This window comes from Mixophyes fleayi, chromosome 5 (genome assembly GCF_038048845.1).
Source record: "Mixophyes fleayi isolate aMixFle1 chromosome 5, aMixFle1.hap1, whole genome shotgun sequence".
Lineage (NCBI taxonomy): Eukaryota > Metazoa > Chordata > Amphibia > Anura > Limnodynastidae > Mixophyes > Mixophyes fleayi.
This window is the reverse complement of record NC_134406.1, coordinates 15,668,569-15,691,362: the sequence shown is the minus strand read 5'-3', so window position 1 is coordinate 15,691,362 and position 22,794 is coordinate 15,668,569. Positions and strand designations below refer to the sequence as shown.

The window sequence follows — 22,794 nt, the reverse complement described above, 5'->3', positions numbered from 1 at the left end:
TGCATCGTGAGTTCACAGTGGATGACACTATAATAATGCTTTTGTGGTATTCCCTCGAAGTATTGTATCATATTAAGCAGCTGCTTCTATAAATTATGCACATTAGACATACGTAGGCAACCATTGTTACCCTGGCGCACATCTCTGTGCCCACCTATATTGTGTATAGAGTTACCCAATGGACACTACCAGTCATTATTTGTTTGTTGAGATGTCAAAACAATGCTTATGTGTATCCTATTCAATCACCTAATGGCTTGTTTGGGTGCCAAGGAAGCCAGAGGTGCCTGGAATCTCCCAAAGCTGAGACATTTTTCTAATAAAAACAATAAAAGAGTCCTTATCATCCGCCCCAGGAAACAAAAACCTGCAATACTTCTTATGACCACCGGGTGCAGGTGGAGCGCTCTTCCATTCATACTGTACTGTTATTGTTACAATGCAGCTTGTAGAATATTTTGTATGCTGTACATATATTATAAATGGAATGTTGCATTCATAAAAGTCCTTGTGTGTAATAGTGTGTAATAGTTTCCATTCTTTTGTGCCATTTGGAAGCCTTACCATGCTTGCTCCTGCCATCTTGTTCATTACATTTGTTTTATTTGGATATGTAAGGTGAAGGGGGTCTGCTCCCCACCTAACAGCACCTCACCTGCTTCATGCCTTCTGATCGTGCATGCTCAGTATACCCCCATTACTGTGCTCTCTTGATAGCAAAGCCAGAAGGGACTCAACGATGCACTGCTCCACCCCTGGTATAAGCTGGTATAAGCTCTGTGCAACAAACAACAACTCCAGTTCTTGCTGACCTGACCACAGAATCTTCTCAGCCCCGCAGCTGGCAAATCTTCTCCTCTGTCATTGGCTTTGTGGGTGGGAGGATGAGCAAAGTTACAGCAAAATTTCATGCAAATCAAGTGTCATGGTGGAACTGGCCGTTTCGCAGAGGTTCAAAGTCCTACCAATAAAAATCTGTAATAAGAAAAAATGGAGATTATGGGCAGAATATTTAAGACCAAATTCCTTTGGAGGAACGTAGGGATTTCCGCAGCCGAACCATTTTAATCATTTTTTTTTCATATCTAGAATTATATATACTAGCCCAGCTGCAATATTAGGATTTGATCCTAAAGGGGCTAGCCTCCAGCTGGTGACCCCACCTTAAAGTTGCCAAGTTTGTCATTTAAATCCAGACACATACCAAAATGCATATGTTGCATGTCTGCACTCCCGCTAAACGAGTGCACAAAACAAATCTTAACTAACTTCAGTGCAGCCAAGCAGTAAAGCGATTCCACAGGTGCATTAAACAGAATTGGCCCAATTCCGCTTCCGACCTCCGGTCCCATCCTCACCGACACTGAGACTAAGGGGTAAATATATCAAACATTCTAAAAGAAAAGGTGAAGGTGTTGTCCATAGCAACCATTCAGATTGTAGCTATTCTTTATCTTATGTGTGCTAGATAAGTGATAGCTACAATCTGATTGGTTGCTATGGGCAACACCTTCACTTTTCCTTTTTAGAAGGTTTGATAAATCTACCCTGGTCGGTGGTCAGCTGACAGCCCATATTTAATAGAGAAGCCCTGGAAGTCAGGCTGTGAGTGCTGTCTTCCTCTTCGAGCCTCTCTCACTGAATCGGGTGTCAGTGTGACATGTCCTCATATCTACAGGAGAGAGTTTTTTCCTGCTGCGAGGCAGATTGTCAGCGAGATACAGAGGGCCAGCTGCCTGCTCCCTGCTACTGACTGTCAGCGAGATACAGAGGGCCAGCTGCCTGCTCCCCGCTACTGACTGTCAGCGAGATACAGAGCGCCAGCTGCCTGCTCCCCGCTACTGATTATCAGCGAGATACAGAGCTCCGGCAGCCTGCTCCCCGCTACTGATTGTCAGCGAGATACAGAGTGCCAGCTGCCTGCTCCCCGCTACTGACTGTCAGCGAGATACAGAGTGCCAGCTGTCTGCTGCGCGCTACTGATTGTCAGCAAGATACAGAGTGCCAGCAGCCTACTCCCCGCTACTGATTGTCAGAGAGATACAGAGTGCCAGCAGCCTGCTCCCCGCTACTGATTGTCAGTGAGATACAGAGTGCCAGCAGCCTACTCCCCGCTACTGATTGTCAGCGAGATACAGAGTGCCAGCAGCCTGCTCCCCGCTACTGATTGTCAGAGAGATACAGAGTGCCAGCAGCCTGCTCCTCGCTACTGATTGTCAGAGAGATACAGAGTGCCAGCAGCCTGCTCCTTGCTACTGATTGTCAGAGAGATACAGAGTGCCAGGTGCCTGCTCCCCGCTACTGATTGTCAGCGAGATACAGAGTGCCAGCTGCCTGCTCCCTGCTACTGATTGTCAGCGAGATACAGAGTGCCAGCAGCCTGCTCCTCGCTACTGATTGTCAGTGAGATACAGAGTGCCAGGTGCCTGCTCCCCGCTACTGATTGTCAGCGAGATACAGAGTGCCAGCTGCCTGCTCCCTGCTACTGATTGTCAGCGAGATACAGAGTGCCAGCTGCCTGCTCCCTGCTACTGATTGTCAGCGAGATACAGAGTGCCAGCTGCCTGCTCCCCGCTACTGATTGTCAGCGAGATACAGATCGCCAGCAGCCTGCTCCTCGCTACTGACTGTCAGTGAGATACAGAGTGCCAGCAGCCTACTCCCCGCTACTGATTGTCAGCGAGATACAGAGTGCCAGCTGCCTGCTCCCCGCTACTGATTGTCAGCGAGATACAGATCGCCAGCAGCCTGCTCCTCGCTACTGACTGTCAGTGAGATACAGAGTGCCAGCAGCCTACTCCCCGCTACTGACTGTCAGTGAGATACAGAGTGCCAGCAGCCTACTCCCCGCTACTGATTGTCAGTGAGATAGAGTGCCAGCTGCCTGCTCCCCGCTACTGATTGTCAGCGAGATACAGAGTGCCAGCTGCCTGCTCCCTGCAATTGATTGTCAGTGAGATACAGAGTGCCAGCTGCCTGCTCCCCGCTACTGATTGTCAGTGAGATACAGAGCGCCAGCTGCCTGCTCCCTGCTACTGATTGTCAGCGAGATACAGAGTGCTAGCTGCCTGCTCCCCGCTACTGATTGTCAGCGAGATACAGAGTGCCAGCAGTCTGCTCCCTGCTACTGATTGTCAGTGAGATACAGAGTGCCAGCTGCCTGCTCCCCGATACTGATTGTCAGCGAGATACAGAGTGCCAGCTATCTGCTCCCCGCTACTGACTGTCAGCAAGATACAGAGTGCCAGCTATCTGCTCCCCGCTACTGATTGTCAGTGAGATACAGAGTGCCAGCTGCCTGCTCCCCGCTACTGACTGTCAGCGAGATACAGAGTGCCAGCTATCTGCTCCCCGCTACTGACTGTCAGCAAGATACAGAGTGCCAGCTATCTGCTCCCCGCTACTGACTGTCAGCAAGATACAGAGTGCCAGCTATCTGCTCCCCGCTACTGATTATCTTCACCCTCAATGTGTTTTTTGCCGCCTCTACGAGTAGAGAGAAACCGGCTTTGGTTTCATACGTCTGGTTTTAAATGGCGGACAACTCTGCCCCCTTTGGTTCCATTGCCGACAGGACCCCAAGGGGCCCTAACTAAGGTGTCCCCCCCCGTCATTCTTTTGGCAAAAACACACACATAAAAAAGTGTAAGTGTAATCCAGTAGCCCCTGGGCCTTAGGCAGAGGTCTTGGTTGCCTAATGGATGATCTGGCTCTGAAAGCCATAGTGGAAACTGCTGTAAGAATAACCAAACCCTAATCAGTCAGCTGCCAAATCCATGAGGGGGTGCAGAGTATTAATACATCCAGTAAAGCCCCCTCTCATAACCCCCTCCCATACCCTGAATCTCAAGTAACTGATTGCAAACTGGTTCTCTGATAATTATAAACATCACCAAAAGACTGGAAGAGATTCTGCTGTAATAACTTTAAAATGTAAAGGGAGTGTCCATACTGCAGACACCAGAACATTACACAGCAGATTCGGCTACAGACTGATATAATTGACCCTTTGATGATTCACTGACATTGCTCAAAAGTGCAAACCTGCTCTAACACCGCAGCAACCAATTAACCATTAGCTTTCATGTGTATAGTGCAAGTAACACAATGTAATCAGAAGTCTGATTGGCTGCTATGGTTTTAACGCAGATTTGCACCTTTGAGCAACGTTAGTTTATATCCCATTTTATTTTAAAAAGAAATTCCCAAAAGAACACATTCTACAGCCAAAGTGGTTAAATTACCACCGTGCAAGTCAATATTTGCACGCTGGCTTGGATTGCATCTGCTCATCCATCATTCAGCTGGCCCGGGCATAACGCAGGTGCAGAAATATACCCAGGACTCTGCGGCGTCTACTGAACCAACTCACTGTCACACACACACAAGGGCGTCTCTGAGCCTCGGTCTGCACAGGACATCTGGGCCTGGCTCATTTGGTTGTCACATTTCACTTTAGATCATCATTGTCTAAAGCTCAATCTAGTGAGAAGTAGAAGAAAAAAAGTGTAATAATTCCTGTCAGAGGGAGTTTCCCCAAATTATTCTTCATAATTGATTCCATCTGTGAAATACAATTTAAATGGGGGATTTCCAGCGGCTGTTTCTGAGATTTCAAAAGGTGTCAGTTTAGAGTTACACCGGGACACTTGAAAGGCTGATAAGGCAACTTTCAGTACTGTAGCTGTAGCATTAAACTGTAATCTGAAGAGCTATTCGAGGTAAAGGCTGCTGTGTGTATACCCTGCTGATGCTGAATTAAAGGGCACCAGCATACCGTTATATGTTTGTGAGTATTAATAAGGAATTACTAATCAGTACCTGATGGAGACTGGAGTCCTAAGGGTGGGTTTAAGGGCAAAACAAGACTGATGCATTGAAGGGGTCACAACAAGAGAATAGCCAAACAGTCCAGGGTCAACGGTCCAAAACGGGCACTAATACATCTAAGACATAAGTGCCTACTGTACCGGAATGTCCGGGAGACTCCTGGGGGTAAATGTATCAAGTGAAGAGTTTTCCGGCGGGTTTGAAAAGTGGAGATGTTCCCTATAGCAACCAATCAGATTCTAGCTGTCATTTTGTAGAATGTACTAAATAAATGATGGCTAGAATCTGATTGGTTTTTCAAACCCACTGGAAAACTCTCAGCTTGATACATTTTCCCCCTGGAATGTTTGAAGTACCGGGATAGCAGTGCCCTCCCCACATCCTGGTCACTTAGTAAAGGGGGTGAGGTGAGGCTTAACGATGCAATTCACAGCTAGTTGCGTCAACTGGCCCCCATCCTGCTGTATTATGCTGAGAACCGTGGCATTGTGCAGTGGGAGTCAGAGACACGATGACGTTGTTCACGCCGCCCGCACTGGGCACCAGGATCTCCTCTCCGGGATCTCCGAGGAGGGGGGTTCCTAAATGTTAGCAACTATGATCTAATGATTAAATCGAAATTGGCAGTAAGTCAGGAAGGGATATCAGACAAGACTGAGAATGGAATAGTATAAGGATTGGGACAGGGAAGAACATGTCACCCAAACCACAACTGGAGAGAATGGAGAAACAATACACCCAGGAGAGCATGGAGAGATATATGCTGCGGGATCTGCTCACACTGTCTAGAACAGTGTTGGCTAACCTGTGACACACAGGTGTTGTGAAACTACAAGTCCCAGCATGCTTTGCCAATACATAGCAGCTTATTGCTGGAAGGGTGTGCTGGGACTTGTAGTTTCACAACACCTGGTGTGTCACAGGTTAGCCAACACTGGTCTAGAAGCTGCAGGGACTGAGGTGCAGAGATCCTGGATTCAAACCCAACAGAACCTTACACTGCTCTACTTCACAAGGGTTCCATGAGACTGGCCATTACCCAGAGAATGAATGTGTCTTGTGATTGGCTCACATCCTGCAGACCTCAGCCCAGAACAGCCAATGCGCAGCCTGTGTGCAGTCTCCCAGCCAATCACAATAAATACAGCTTTTTAATGCAGGGAATGGTCCCCTAGATACTTCCTCTCATTGAGGGCTAAATACTAAAGTTGAATTTGAGTGCAAATTGGCACAGACCACAGCAACCAATTTCCATTTGTCTAATTTCTACTAGCCAGATACAAGCTAATTGCTGATTGGTTGCTTTGGTTTACTGCAACATTGTCCCTAAATGCAGTATTAGTGACAAACGGTCTTTATCTAGCTTGCACAAATATAATGATTGCTTCACTTTTGCTTTTCATTTTTTATTTGTTTAGCAATTAACCCCCTATGCGTGCATATAGTAGGAACCGTTTACATTCCTCAAACAGGCAGTTTCCCAGCTAGAACATGCAAATCCAGAATATACCGGCGCGGCTCCTCACACTGTAACCTCTTCTTTCTATTCACCTCCAGGCAACAACGTTCTGCTGTGTGATGTTCCCCCATCCTGGCAGCTGCCGAGCTTCTCCCTCCTACACCAAAGCTCCGAAACACCACTGTTATACTTCATTCTTCCTGTACCACCTGCCTGTTGTTGTTTTATGTGTCGCAAGATCTGGAATGAAAGGGATAACAGGAGACGATCATCTGCTAATGTTATCTTCATCAAAAGCACTGGGGAGTCTGTGACACTGCAAACAACAATGCCCTGACATCAGCTATGAACTGTGTAGAGCAGAGCAGGTCCAGCCCATTACCAGGTAGTGCTAAGTAGATGCTATACAAATATACATTTTTAGATCTCCAAAATTCACAGCGCTGGGGTTCAATTCCCGACCATGGCCTTATCTGTGTGGAGTTTGTATGTTCTCCCCGTGTTTGCGTGGGTTTCCTCCGGGTGCTCCGGTTTCCTCCCACACTCCAAAAACATACTAGTAGGTTAATTGGCTGCTAAGAAATTGACCCTAGTATGTCTGTGTGTGTTAGGGAATTTAGACTGTAAGCTCCAATGGGGCAGGGACTGATGTGAGTGAGTTCTCTGTACAGCGCTGTGGAATTAGTGGCGCTATATAAATAAATGATGGTGTTAATGAGCATGCATGCAGGCTATCAATTCGCTGACAACCTGTGACATCACTAAGACCCAGTGAACCAATAGCCTGCATCCTCTACATGCCTGTGTGCTGTCACTGGTGCCTGCTGAATTGATAGGCTGCTTTCTCATGAACACTGGAAAATGGCCGCCTCCTCTCTGTAGGTAACTGCTGTGCTGCAGACGTGGGGCTTGCGGGCCCTGTGTGTCCTGTTTTTCCAGTTTTTACTATTACAAATCTTGAACGGAGAATGCTATCTTTTCTTGGAATGCCTAATACTCCTAGATTAGCAGTAGAATCCTGTAACTGGTTTACCTTATTTCATCACCATTTATTTATATAGCACCACTGATTCCACAGCGCTGGACTGACGTGAACTCATTCACATCAGTCCCCCATTGGAGCTTACAGTCAAAATTCCCTAACATATACACACACAGACACAGACAAGGGTCAATTTGTTAGCAGCCAATTAACCCACCAGTGTGGGAGGAAACCAGATCACCCGGAGGAAACCCACGCAAACACTGGGAGAACATACAAACTCCTCACAGATAAGGCCATGGTCAGGAATTGAACTCATGACCCCAGCACTGTGAGGCAGAAGTGCTAACCACTAAGCCACCCAAGTTAATTTGGCATACACCACATCTCAATCCCCATCAAACAGAGCAATCAGTCTTTCCTCCCGTAGAGCAATATAACCATTCAAATAGGCAATACCTTGTTTAGTTTAGTGTTATTGCAATTACATATCAGCATCCCATTCGACACTAGCCTACTTTTGTCTAACGTACAGTAGGCTAACAGAAAGCTAATTTCTGATTGGTTGCTTTGGGTAATGTGTATTTAAGCATTATTACTGTATTATTAAATAAGTATTTGTATGTTATATCTAAAATTTTCTTTAAGCTAAGAAAGTAAATTGAAAATGTAATCTTTAAGCTAAATAAGTCTACATCCAAGGGGTATATTTATCAAACCTTGTAAAAAGTGGAGATGTTGCCCATAGCAACCAATCAGATTCTAGCTATCATTTATCTAGTACATTCTATAGGATGATAGCTAGAATCTGATTGGTTGCTATGGGCAACACTTACAATTTGCCCTTTTAGTAGGTTTGATAAATCCCACCCCAACGGGTAGATTCAATTTAGCGCGAGAGGACGTGATATGTCTCTGGAACAGTCCGCTAAGACACATGGCTTTGGAGATTTTACAAAATTCTCCATTTTCCCTCGTGCCCCATAGAGAGTGTCTTATAAACAATCATCACATTCACAGTGCTACCTTTTAATCTTTCTTGAAATTTACCACTTTAGTTCTGTGCATTACAGTTATAAGCAATGTGATAGTACATACATAAACATAGATATAAAAAGAAAGAAACAATACCAAAACAATGGCGCTGTAGCAAATTATCAATATAAATAAACAAAAATGTCCAAGTGTAAATCTCTCATAAAACACTTCCCGTGTGCAGGCAGCAGCCAGTCCTCCTTGAGCCAATCGGTGTAAACGGAATGATCTAGAAACAGAGTGTAGAGAGGAGGCGCACAATAGTGTAATATTGTTACAGTACAAGTAACTTTTAGACCAGATTGGTCTGAAATAGTCCCCTACTACCAATAGAATAGATCTATGGTCTTAATGTGATATATAGTACATAAACACCAACCACTCGTGTAGTGAATGTGCGTACCAGATAAATGATCTTTAAAGCTCATCAAATGAGGGGAACATCCTGGATGTAGCTGATCATATATCCTTCAGGATTTCCAACGAGCCAGTAGATGTCTCAAAGATAATGAAAACCACAGGTGTAATGGCAAAAAAACAATTTATTGAAAACACAGCATCTACTTACATATCAAGTAGCTGGAAATCAGCTTGGCTGTGTACACATAGCGATAGGCAATAAAAGTCCAATAATAAAATCCAAGTGTACAAATAAGTTCTCAACGCGTTTCGTCTGTCAATTGTCAGACTTCATCAGGAGAAATCAGAATAGCTATGCCCAGAAGATATATCCATTTATATAGTGGATCGCGCCATTTCGCGCATGCGCATCAATGACCAGAAGCCGGTAACCGGAAACCGGAAGTGCGTCATTTCGCGCACTAATAACCAAAAAAAAAACAGTGACCGGAAACCGGAAGTGGTCATGGCGCTTTTATGTTCCCATGGTGACATGCCGATTAGGCAGCGCTTTTGTATTGCCATGGTAACATACCAATTCGGCAATAGCAAAAACAATCACACAGACATACTATATTAGTACCTGTGTATAGTAATACACTAATAGGATTAAAAGAAGAATTAAAACATCAACTGCGTCACTTCTATATAGCAAGGTTAAGAATCTAAAAATCGAAACTCTCATAGCATGGTGGTATAATCATCTCCATGATAACATAGTGACCCATATGTCCTTGCTAATGAACTTACTAGTTAAAGTGTACTCAAACACCCTATTCCCAATAGGGACCTCAATGTAATCTAACTAAAATAAAATAAATTAAATAAAGAGGGAAATATCTCCCCTGTAGCAATTCCCCAACGTTCCAAAAATGCACAGAACACTTATCCCGAACACATATATTCCCAATACTGAACTAAGTCAGATATGCATACGATAAAGATATCGAGATCAAACCAGAGAAACTAACATATATAATATAACTGATAATGTATCAATACAAACGTGTATTTCCAAATATAATAAGTAGTATAGAACAGTAATCCAGTAACTACCACTTTAATTACTTTAAAGAAAAGGAACCACTTCAAAGCTCTCATTCAACCCATAAGGAGATAATGTATTGAGTGTATAAATCCAATACATCTCCCGCTGTGCCAATTTTTTACCCAAGTCTCCACCCCTAGGTCCTAGCTGTACATGTTCAATCGCCATGAATTTAAGATGTTTAGGGTCTGATTGGTGAACTTCTAAAAAATGCTTTGAAACAGAATGACTGGATATTTTGTTTTTTATATTTCTTATATGCTCCTGGATACGAAGCTTGAGCATCCTTTTAGTTTTTCCAATATATCCAAGACCACAAGAACATGTCAATAAATAAACAACTGACGTAGAAACACAATTCATCAGACTTTTTATGGTGAAGCTTTTACTTCCATCTGAATTAAGAAAAGTTTTATTACTCACATTGGTGTATTTACAAATGCTGCAATGATTGCACTTTATGCTCCCCTTAAAATCCATAAATGTGGAGCTGGAGGTTTTGCCTCTAGGGTCCTTCAACATGCTGGGTGCTAACAAATCCTTCAAATTTCGTCCCTTTTTGAAAATTACATTGGGTTTATCTGATAATATACCCCTCAAAACTGGGTCCCTCTTAAGGATACTCCAGTGTTTGTTGAGTACAGATCTAATTTTATTCTCACCATTACTGTAGCCTGTGATAAATGATACTTGGTCTGGACGGGCCTCCCGGTCTTTCTTCTTATATTCTAATAGACAAGATCTATCAGTATTGGCTATTTTATTCAAAGCTCCAGCAAGGAGGCATTTCGGATATCCTCTTTCCAAAAATCTGTTCTCATAGATGGCTAATTGTGTTTGACATATCTCAGGTTCACTGCAGTTTCTCTTTATACGATTGAATTGCGAGAGTGGAATGTTTGTCTTCCACTTCTTTACATGACAGCTAGTGAAATGTAAGTAACTATTTGCATCAACATCCTTGAAAAAATTCTTAGTGATGACTCTCTCATTCTGTCCCATCAGAATGAGATCCAAGAACTCAATCTGCGAGGGATCATACTTTGCTGTAAATTTCAAATTGTAATTATTACAATTGATGTATCTCAAAAATTCCTCCAAAGAGGTAATGTCACCCTCCCAAACTATGATGATATCATCAATATATCTTTTGTACAGTTTAATATTTCTCCTAAATTTCTCACATTCATATACAAATTTTTCCTCCCAGTCCCCCATAAAAAGATTAGCGAAACTGGGGGCAAAGATGGTCCCCATCGCGGTACCACAGGTCTGCAAGTAAAATTGATCCCGAAATTTGAAATAATTATGGGTCAATATAAAATCTATCAAAATGCAAATAAAATCTTTGTGAGCTTCTGAGAGGGCTTGGTCACTAGCTAAGAAGCATCTAGTAGCTTCTATCCCCTTTTTGTGTTCTATAGATGTATAAAGAGCCTGAACGTCAATTGTAACCCACAAATAGCGTTGGTTCCATTCAAAATTTTGAAAAAGATGTAATACATTTGTGGTGTCTTTCACATATGATTTTAACTTCACCACATACTTCTGAAGAAACAAATCTACATATTCTGAGACCCGCGATGTTATAGAATCAATGCCGGCCACTATAGGCCGGCCTGGTGGATTGACCAAGGTTTTGTGAATCTTAGGTAAAAAATAAAAAATCGGCACAACGGGATTATTGAGCAATAAATATTGGTACTCATCTTTAATAATAATCTCTTGACGTAATGCAGAGATAAGTATGTTACGTAAAGTGGACACATATTCCTCAGTAGGATCAGAACTCAGTTCTTTGTAGGAAGAAGCATCATGTAAAAGACGATCAGCCTCTCTAATATAGTCCTCTCTATTTAAAATCACAACCCCCCCTCCCTTATCGGCCTGTTTGATTACTATGTCATAATTCATCTGTAAGCCTTTCAATGCTTTAATCTCTTGGGATCTAAGGTTGCTAGAACTAGAGGCTATAGGGTCTGATTTACAAAGATCTTCTGTAACTAAAGTTTGAAATATTTCCAAAAAACTACATTTTGACTCCAGCGGATAATATTTAGAGGGCAATTTCAGCCCAGATTTTGACACATTATCATAGTTAGTAAGAATTGCTTGTTCTTTTTTTGCAAAATGTCTTTTTAACGTCAGTTTCCTGACAAACTTGCTAATATCAATATAAAGTTCAAATTTATTTGGCTGTTTTGTTGGTGCAAATGATAATCCTTTACCCAGAACAGAGATCTCCGAATTGGAGAGCGTATGTTTAGAAAGATTGAAAATGCCGTTTTCTTTTAGAGATAATGGTTGATCTACAAATATCTTCTTTTTTGAGGGTTTACGGCCTCCTCTCCTTCCTCTTCCTCTAAATACCTGCGCTTCAGAGGTGAGGCTAGCCTGGTATTTTCTCTGATCTGGTATTTGGGCCTCTCTCGTGTGGCTAGATCTGGAGATAAAAAATCTTCCACTTCACTCTCTGCCCTATCAAGAGCAGAGAATCTATTTCTATATGTGTAAGAATCAGTATGTTTCCTACTGGAAGTAGGCTTTGAAGTATACATTCTCTTTTTTTGAGGAACGTTAGACCAAGAATCAACATTTCTTGTAGTCCTATTGGAGTCGTAATTAGCCTTGTACGTTTTATTGGGAGTCTTCTTCCAACTCTTGATTTTATCTTTAGTATAATCATTTTTATCCCTCATAAATTTTCGTTCTTTTATTTTAGCTACCTCCATTTCTACTCGATTGAGTTTTTTATTCAAAACCTGTTCATTTGCTACAAAATCTTTATGATCTTTAAAAGTGTTCAGGTGTAGCTCCTTTTCTTGTATCTCATTCTCTGTGATTAACACCATTTTCCTTTTCTCATGGATTATCAACTGAATCAATTTTTTAGAGCACTCATGTAGAACCATGTCCCACTCTTTAATAAAGTTGGGATCACTAGAGTTAAAGGTGGGGGATTTGTTGACCCGCAGGCCTCTTGGGACCCGGTCCACTTTAATATATTGTTCTAAACTCTTTATATCCCACCACAATTTTGTCTCTTTTATGAGGACCTTTTCTAGGTCCCAAAAGAGATTGTCAAGCTCATTATTGAGAGTTTCGATTTTTAGATTCTTAACCTTGCTATATAGAAGTGACGCAGTTGATGTTTTAATTCTTCTTTTAATCCTATTAGTGTATTACTATACACAGGTACTAATATAGTATGTCTGTGTGATTGTTTTTGCTATTGCCGAATTGGTATGTTACCATGGCAATACAAAAGCGCTGCCTAATCGGCATGTCACCATGGGAACATAAAAGCGCCATGACCACTTCCGGTTTCCGGTCACTGTTTTTTTTTTGGTTATTAGTGCGCGAAATGACGCACTTCCGGTTTCCGGTTACCGGCTTCTGGTCATTGATGCGCATGCGCGAAATGGCGCGATCCACTATATAAATGGATATATCTTCTGGGCATAGCTATTCTGATTTCTCCTGATGAAGTCTGACAATTGACAGACGAAACGCGTTGAGAACTTATTTGTACACTTGGATTTTATTATTGGACTTTTATTGCCTATCGCTATGTGTACACAGCCAAGCTGATTTCCAGCTACTTGATATGTAAGTAGATGCTGTGTTTTCAATAAATTGTATTTTTGTGCCATTACACCTGTGGTTTTCATTATCTTTGAGACATCTACTGGCTCGTTGGAAATCCTGAAGGATATATGATCAGCTACATCCAGGATGTTCCCCTCATTTGATGAGCTTTAAAGATCATTTATCTGGTACGCACATTCACTACACGAGTGGTTGGTGTTTATGTACTATATATCACATTAAGACCATAGATCTATTCTATTGGTAGTAGGGGACTATTTCAGACCAATCTGGTCTAAAAGTTACTTGTACTGTAACAATATTACACTATTGTGCGCCTCCTCTCTACACTCTGTTTCTAGATCATTCCGTTTACACCGATTGGCTCAAGGAGGACTGGCTGCTGCCTGCACACGGGAAGTGTTTTATGAGAGATTTACACTTGGACATTTTTGTTTATTTATATTGATAATTTGCTACAGCGCCATTGTTTTGGTATTGTTTCTTTCTTTTTATATTAATTGTTCTGTGGGTGTGTTTGATACCGAGGCAGCTGAGATATATCAATTCCAAATATGTGGAAAGTTGGGAATAGAGCCCATCAGAGGGTTGAATTTTGTAACAAAATCTTTGATGAAAATAATGTTTCTGGGGATTCCAATAATGAGCTTGACAATCTCTTTTGGGACCTAGAAAAGGTCCTCATAAAAGAGACAAAATTGTGGTGGGATATAAAGAGTTTAGAACAATATATTAAAGTGGACCGGGTCCCAAGAGGCCTGCGGGTCAACAAATCCCCCACCTTTAACTCTAGTGATCCCAACTTTATTAAAGAGTGGGACATGGTTCTACATGAGTGCTCTAAAAAATTGATTCAGTTGATAATCCATGAGAAAAGGAAAATGGTGTTAATCACAGAGAATGAGATACAAGAAAAGGAGCTACACCTGAACACTTTTAAAGATCATAAAGATTTTGTAGCAAATGAACAGGTTTTGAATAAAAAACTCAATCGAGTAGAAATGGAGGTAGCTAAAATAAAAGAACGAAAATTTATGAGGGATAAAAATGATTATACTAAAGATAAAATCAAGAGTTGGAAGAAGACTCCCAATAAAACGTACAAGGCTAATTACGACTCCAATAGGACTACAAGAAATGTTGATTCTTGGTCTAACGTTCCTCAAAAAAAGAGAATGTATACTTCAAAGCCTACTTCCAGTAGGAAACATACTGATTCTTACACATATAGAAATAGATTCTCTGCTCTTGATAGGGCAGAGAGTGAAGTGGAAGATTTTTTATCTCCAGATCTAGCCACACGAGAGAGGCCCAAATACCAGATCAGAGAAAATACCAGGCTAGCCTCACCTCTGAAGCGCAGGTATTTAGAGGAAGAGGAAGGAGAGGAGGCCGTAAACCCTCAAAAAAGAAGATATTTGTAGATCAACCATTATCTCTAAAAGAAAACGGCATTTTCAATCTTTCTAAACATACGCTCTCCAATTCGGAGATCTCTGTTCTGGGTAAAGGATTATCATTTGCACCAACAAAACAGCCAAATAAATTTGAACTTTATATTGATATTAGCAAGTTTGTCAGGAAACTGACGTTAAAAAGACATTTTGCAAAAAAAGAACAAGCAATTCTTACTAACTATGATAATGTGTCAAAATCTGGGCTGAAATTGCCCTCTAAATATTATCCGCTGGAGTCAAAATGTAGTTTTTTGGAAATATTTCAAACTTTAGTTACAGAAGATCTTTGTAAATCAGACCCTATAGCCTCTAGTTCTAGCAACCTTAGATCCCAAGAGATTAAAGCATTGAAAGGCTTACAGATGAATTATGACATAGTAATCAAACAGGCCGATAAGGGAGGGGGGGTTGTGATTTTAAATAGAGAGGACTATATTAGAGAGGCTGATCGTCTTTTACATGATGCTTCTTCCTACAAAGAACTGAGTTCTGATCCTACTGAGGAATATGTGTCCACTTTACGTAACATACTTATCTCTGCATTACGTCAAGAGATTATTATTAAAGATGAGTACCAATATTTATTGCTCAATAATCCCGTTGTGCCGATTTTTTATTTTTTACCTAAGATTCACAAAACCTTGGTCAATCCACCAGGCCGGCCTATAGTGGCCGGCATTGATTCTATAACATCGCGGGTCTCAGAATATGTAGATTTGTTTCTTCAGAAGTATGTGGTGAAGTTAAAATCATATGTGAAAGACACCACAAATGTATTACATCTTTTTCAAAATTTTGAATGGAACCAACGCTATTTGTGGGTTACAATTGACGTTCAGGCTCTTTATACATCTATAGAACACAAAAAGGGGATAGAAGCTACTAGATGCTTCTTAGCTAGTGACCAAGCCCTCTCAGAAGCTCACAAAGATTTTATTTGCATTTTGATAGATTTTATATTGACCCATAATTATTTCAAATTTCGGGATCAATTTTACTTGCAGACCTGTGGTACCGCGATGGGGACCATCTTTGCCCCCAGTTTCGCTAATCTTTTTATGGGGGACTGGGAGGAAAAATTTGTATATGAATGTGAGAAATTTAGGAGAAATATTAAACTGTACAAAAGATATATTGATGATATCATCATAGTTTGGGAGGGTGACATTACCTCTTTGGAGGAATTTTTGAGATACATCAATTGTAATAATTACAATTTGAAATTTACAGCAAAGTATGATCCCTCGCAGATTGAGTTCTTGGATCTCATTCTGATGGGACAGAATGAGAGAGTCATCACTAAGAATTTTTTCAAGGATGTTGATGCAAATAGTTACTTACATTTCACTAGCTGTCATGTAAAGAAGTGGAAGACAAACATTCCACTCTCGCAATTCAATCGTATAAAGAGAAACTGCAGTGAACCTGAGATATGTCAAACACAATTAGCCATCTATGAGAACAGATTTTTGGAAAGAGGATATCCGAAATGCCTCCTTGCTGGAGCTTTGAATAAAATAGCCAATACTGATAGATCTTGTCTATTAGAATATAAGAAGAAAGACCGGGAGGCCCGTCCAGACCAAGTATCATTTATCACAGGCTACAGTAATGGTGAGAATAAAATTAGATCTGTACTCAACAAACACTGGAGTATCCTTAAGAGGGACCCAGTTTTGAGGGGTATATTATCAGATAAACCCAATGTAATTTTCAAAAAGGGACGAAATTTGAAGGATTTGTTAGCACCCAGCATGTTGAAGGACCCTAGAGGCAAAACCTCCAGCTCCACATTTATGGATTTTAAGGGGAGCATAAAGTGCAATCATTGCAGCATTTGTAAATACACCAATGTGAGTAATAAAACTTTTCTTAATTCAGATGGAAGTAAAAGCTTCACCATAAAAAGTCTGATGAATTGTGTTTCTACGTCAGTTGTTTATTTATTGACATGTTCTTGTGGTCTTGGATATATTGGAAAAACTAAAAGGATGCTCAAGCTTCGTATCCAGGAGCATATAAGAAATATAAAAAACAAAATATCCAGTCATTCTGTTTCAAAGCATTTTTTAGAAGTTCACCAATCAGACCCTAAACATCTTAAATTCATGGCGATTGAACATGTACAGCTAGGACCTAGGGGTGGAGACTTGGGTAAAAAATTGGCACAGCGGGAGATGTATTGGATTTATACACTCAATACATTATCTCCTTATGGGTTGAATGAGAGCTTTGAAGTGGTTCCTTTTCTTTAAAGTAATTAAAGTGGTAGTTACTGGATTACTGTTCTATACTACTTATTATATTTGGAAATACACGTTTGTATTGATACATTATCAGTTATATTATATATGTTAGTTTCTCTGGTTTGATCTCGATATCTTTATCGTATGCATATCTGACTTAGTTCAGTATTGGGAATATATGTGTTCGGGATAAGTGTTCTGTGCATTTTTGGAACGTTGGGGAATTGCTACAGGGGAGATATTTCCCTCTTTATTTAATTTATTTTATTTTAGTTAGATTACATTGAGGTCCCTATTGGGAATAGGGTGTTTGAGTACACTTTAACTAGTAAGTTCATTAGCAAGGACATATGGGTCACTATGTTATCATGGAGATGATTATACCACCATGCTATGAGAGTTTCGATTTTTAGATTCTTAACCTTGCTATATAGAAGTGACGCAGTTGATGTTTTAATTCTTCTTTTAATCCTATTAGTGTATTACTATACACAGGTACTAATATAGTATGTCTGTGTGATTGTTTTTGCTATTGCCGAATTGGTATGTTACCATGGCAATACAAAAGCGCTGCCTAATCGGCATGTCACCATGGGAACATAAAAGCGCCATGACCACTTCCGGTTTCCGGTCACTGTTTTTTTTTGGTTATTAGTGCGCGAAATGACGCACTTCCGGTTACCGGCTTCTGGTCATTGATGCGCATGCGCGAAATGGCGCGATCCACTATATAAATGGATATATCTTCTGGGCATAGCTATTCTGATTTCTCCTGATGAAGTCTGACAATTGACAGACGAAACGCGTTGAGAACTTATTTGTACACTTGGATTTTATTATTGGACTTTTATTGCCTATCGCTATGTGTACACAGCCAAGCTGATTTCCAGCTACTTGATATGTAAGTAGATGCTGTGTTTTCAATAAATTGTATTTTTGTGCCATTACACCTGTGGTTTTCATTATCTTTGAGACATCTACTGGCTCGTTGGAAATCCTGAAGGATATATGATCAGCTACATCCAGGATGTTCCCCTCATTTGATGAGCTTTAAAGATCATTTATCTGGTACGCACATTCACTACACGAGTGGTTGGTGTTTATGTACTATATATCACATTAAGACCATAGATCTATTCTATTGGTAGTAGGGGACTATTTCAGACCAATCTGGTCTAAAAGTTACTTGTACTGTAACAATATTACACTATTGTGCGCCTCCTCTCTACACTCTGTTTCTATAAACATAGATATACCTACAAAAGATTATTTCAAATTTGTACTATTTTAATTCACAGAGTTACAAGAAATAACACTAATTTATGTTTTGTTGCCATTCTTGTAAAGTATTTTAGAAAAATCAGACCCTATGTTCTGTATTTATATTTTCTATGACTGATCGAGCTTGTCGGCCAATTAAAATAATAGTCTTTATTTCATTTAGGAAATATATGACGTGAGGAATCATCATTGTACAATAGTGACATTCCTTTTGTTAAGGTAATTATAACATTTTGGGACATACAAAGAAGTGCGTTCCACAATTCAAGGAATGCAGTAAATTTGGCATATTTACAAGTACAATATTTATTGCCTGACCAATGGACTGTGAGTACCAGGTAATGGGCACTCCGTGAAAGCCCTTTTTGGTCAGGGAAGCCCCTCCGTTCTCAAGTCCTCCAGTCAATAGCAATAAATATTGTAATATAGCTGGGAGTGTCCATCCCATTATCCGCTAGTTATTGCTATTTCCGTTGAGTCTGAACTACTAATACAACTAGTATAAATTTGTAGTAAACAACTGCAACCAATCAGCAATTAGCTTTCATCCATGTAGTGCAAGTTAGGCAACGAGTAAACGTCTGACTGGTTGTTATCAGTTTTTGCATATTGCAAGTATGTAAATATCTGCCAGTGTAAAATGATGTAACTACTTTTTAAGGTGTTGCTAAATAATTTCACTTTGTTAGTTTGCTAAATGTTTTTAGCCTAATCCATAATTGTCCACTTAAAGAAGATCTACAAATATATCAGACATATTTAATTAAAATGGTTTATTATTATAATTCTTATTTTATTCAATGGTTGTATTGGCTGTATAGTTGTAGCATGACTTGGCTGTACAAAACTGACTCTGGTTGCTAGTGGATCCAGCACCTGCTTTTGTGATTTTGTTCCTTAGATCATGTAGTAGCCCAGACTGAGCTGTAGGGGGCAGAAGTTAGTAGTGGGTTACTAGTGTTTTTGTATTTAATGTTCCCTTGTTATCCTAAGCTATATGAGACTACCTGAGTATGTTCACCTGGCCAGGACTTAGTTTGTTGACATGCAGTAGTAGGAGTCCTGGTAGTCTCTGTCCTCTGCTCCTGGTGGGTGGTGTTAGAGTCCTGGTAGTCTCTGTCCTCTCCTCCTGGTAGTGGTTGGAGAGTTATTGTAGTCTCTGTCCTCTGCTCCTGGTGGGTGGTGTTAGAGTCCTGGTAGTCTCTGTCCTCTGATCCTGGTGGGTGGTGTTAGAGTCCTAGTAGTCTCTGTCCTCTGCTCCTGGTGGGTGGTGTTAGAGTCCTGGTAGTCTCTGTCCTCTGCTCCTGGAGGGTGGTTTGAGAGTCCCGGTAGTCTCTATCCTCGGCTCCTGGTGGTTTTTTTTTGAGAGTCCCGGTAGTCTCTGTCCTCTGATGCTGGTGGTGGTTTGAGAGTTATGGTGGTCTCTATCCTCTACTCCTGGCGGGTGGTTTGAGAGTCCCGTTGGTCTCTGTCCTCTGCTCCTGGTGGTGGTTTGAGAGTCCCGGTAGTCTCTGTCCTCTGATGCTGGTGGTGGTTTGAGAGTTACGGTAGTCTCTGTCCTCTGATGCTGGTGGTGGTTTGAGAGTTATGGTAGTCTGTGTCCTCTCCTCCTGGTAGTGGTTTGAGAGTTATTGTAGTCTCTGTCCTCTGCTCCTGGTGGGTGGTGTTAGAGTCCTGGTAGTCTCTGTCCTCTGCTCCTGGTGGGTGGTGTTAGAGTCCTGGTAGTCTCTGTCCTCTGCTCCTGGTGGGTGGTGTTAGAGTCCTGGTAGTCTCTGTCCTCTGCTCCTGGTGGGTGGTGTTAGAGTCCTGGTAGTCTCTGTCCTCTGCTCCTGGTGGGTGGTGTTAGAGTCCTGGTAGTCTCTGCCCTCTGCTCCTGGTGGGTGGTGTTAGAGTCCTGGTAGTGTCTGTCCTCTGCTCCTGGTGGGTGGTGTTAGAGTCCTGGTAGTCTCTGTCCTCTGCTCCTGGAGGGTGGTATGAGAGTCCTGGTAGTCTCTGTCCTCTGATCCTGGAGTCAGTCATTAAAATGTTTACACCTGAAGTCCTGGGTGGTCCACCTTGGATGCTGATGTCCAGATGAGGTTTCTTCATTGTGTAGGGTTGATAGTGGCTGTCTCAGTTGTCCCCTACTTTACTTTATCCTCTTTGCTATCCTGTGACAACTCTCTACACTACACTTCACTCTTTACCTTTGCGTCTCTCCAATGCTAATCCCAGCTAATTTACCCTGTTTATCCTAATCACTCTCACTGTCACCTGCCCCTTGTTACTGCCCCATCCTACTTCTTGTCCTTTCTCTCTTGTCTTTATTTACTCTCGTCTCCTATTTTCCTTGTTGCTTCCTCTAAATCTCATCTCTACTCGACTCTTCCTTACACTGAGTCCTGTATCTGACTCTCCCCTCTTAGAGAACTACATTGTGAATCCCAATTAATTGTCACTGCTGTGGCCCTAGTGCTCTAATGGGTGCTGGGAGCCGAGGGGACACAAGTAGACAGAGATTACATGGGAGTTAGCACTTTTCCATCCAGAGTACTTGTGACAATCTCATCTCAGAACAATATTTGTTTTTTGTGCAGAATTTGTATAGTTGTGGGATAACTAAAGCCCTGGATAACAATGGGAGAGCCGAGTCACTACATGGCTTTCTAAACACATAATGAATAGGACAATGATCAATGGCATCAAAAACAATTAGCTGAATAATAGTTTGGGATTAATTCTATGCGACTCTCTGCAGACAAGTAACGGCAAGAAGACTACAAAAGGATCTAAGCATCAGCTGTGAGGCAGCAAAAGGCAAAGCATTAATGACACACTTTATATCTACTTATATCAACTCCACTTCCCATTGGCTGATGTGTTCTTAATATTATGGTTACAAAAAGCTGTTCTTATTGAAAGACGACATTTATCCAGTGAGAGATGATGAAACCTCTGTCTTAATCAGACATTTATGATAAAATGCCAAGTGATCCAAAGGACTATTCATATTTGTATTTAAAATACATATTTGGAATGAGTGGTCTGCAGTGGCTAAAACAGGGATTGTCCTGGAATGTGAGCTCTAGTTATGTACCTGTGAAAACTGTTGTTCTTTGTTACTGGGCATTTTAGGCTTTGGCAGGATTTAATAAGTTTATCCTGTGTGTTTTGGTGTCAGGACTTTGTAGGGCAATAGCTTACCTGCAATTGCTCTCCAGTCATAAAATCAGGTATGATTCCCTGACAAGCAACTGCTTTGACTCCCTACATACTTAATAGAGACTATGGGTATTTCAAGCCTAACTGTAGCCCCTCTGACAGTCTAATGTAGCTCAGAATCTCCCAGCATTGCCTAACACTACCGATAAGCAACCCTTCCCCACAGTCTATTTCTACCATCCCACCACAGCCTATTCCTAATGTAACAGCAAGGCCTAACCTAGGTGTAGAACTATTTTAGGAGGGATTGGCAACCTTTCTGATCTTCAATGATCTACCTTGGTCCTGTGGAGATCATGTTCCTCCAGAGTGAATACTCAGTGCCGTAACTAGACATTTTAGTGCTCTGGGCGAGACAGAGCACCGGCGCATCCCCTCTAAGTGGGAGTGACAATCGTCGAGTGGGCGTTGTCAACCTACTGTGAGGGTGTGGCTAGCGCATTACAAGTCCTAGACCGCACTGAAACCCCCTCCCTACCTCACCATTCTTCACGTTCTGGCTTTGAAAGGATTTTATGTAATGAGCCTCCATAGAATCACATACTTTACTTCATAACACAGTGCCCTCCATCACAGTTTCCCCTTTATCACACTGTGCCATGGAGCCATATTTATCGCACTGTGCCCCCTTATCACCATCACACTAAATATGTATATACAATATACAGGCATATAATATAAAGAGCATCCTAGTGTCCGCTGTATCATACAGACAGCATTTCTATGACCGCCATACAATACAGAAAGCATTCTTGTGACCTTAATACAGATACCACCCCATATAATACACAGAGCATTTTTGTGGCTGCCTCACAATACCACCCCCCTCATCATGAATTAACCCCTCTTAAAACTTGTTAACTCCAGGATCATCATAAAACCCCTATCAACATTAACTTCCTCATCCAGTTTAATCATTAATCACCACATCATAAATTAATTTCATTCATATTCATTAAACCCCCTCATTACCTTCTTCAGTCTCATCAAAAGACTGTAAATGTGTGTGCCCAGAGTGTCTGTCCCTGTATGTGTGTCCAGTGTATGTACCAGTGAATGTATGCCCAGTATCTGTACCTGTATGTGCGTGCTCAGTGTGTGTAACTGTAGTTTCTGAAAAATTACTCACCATAAGATGTCCAGGGACAGCACAGCATGGCCTCAGTGCAGAGGAAGTATCTGGATCCTGGAATGTTAGGGGCCCTATTTTGAGGGGAAAAAAAATTGATACATGAAACATCACTTTG

General features: G+C 41.4%; 1 long non-coding RNA gene across 1 annotated transcript; it reads right to left on the bottom strand.

Annotated features, from left to right (window-relative positions):
• Window positions 1-6,220: 6,220 nt before the first annotated feature.
• LOC142157611 (uncharacterized) lies at window positions 6,221-22,753 on the bottom strand. Its single transcript, XR_012692523.1, has 2 exons — window positions 22,677-22,753; window positions 6,221-6,529 (listed from the first exon to the last, which is right to left on the bottom strand). It is a non-coding gene; the product is annotated as an uncharacterized LOC142157611 (long non-coding RNA).
• Between the last annotated feature and the right edge of the window lie 41 nt (window positions 22,754-22,794).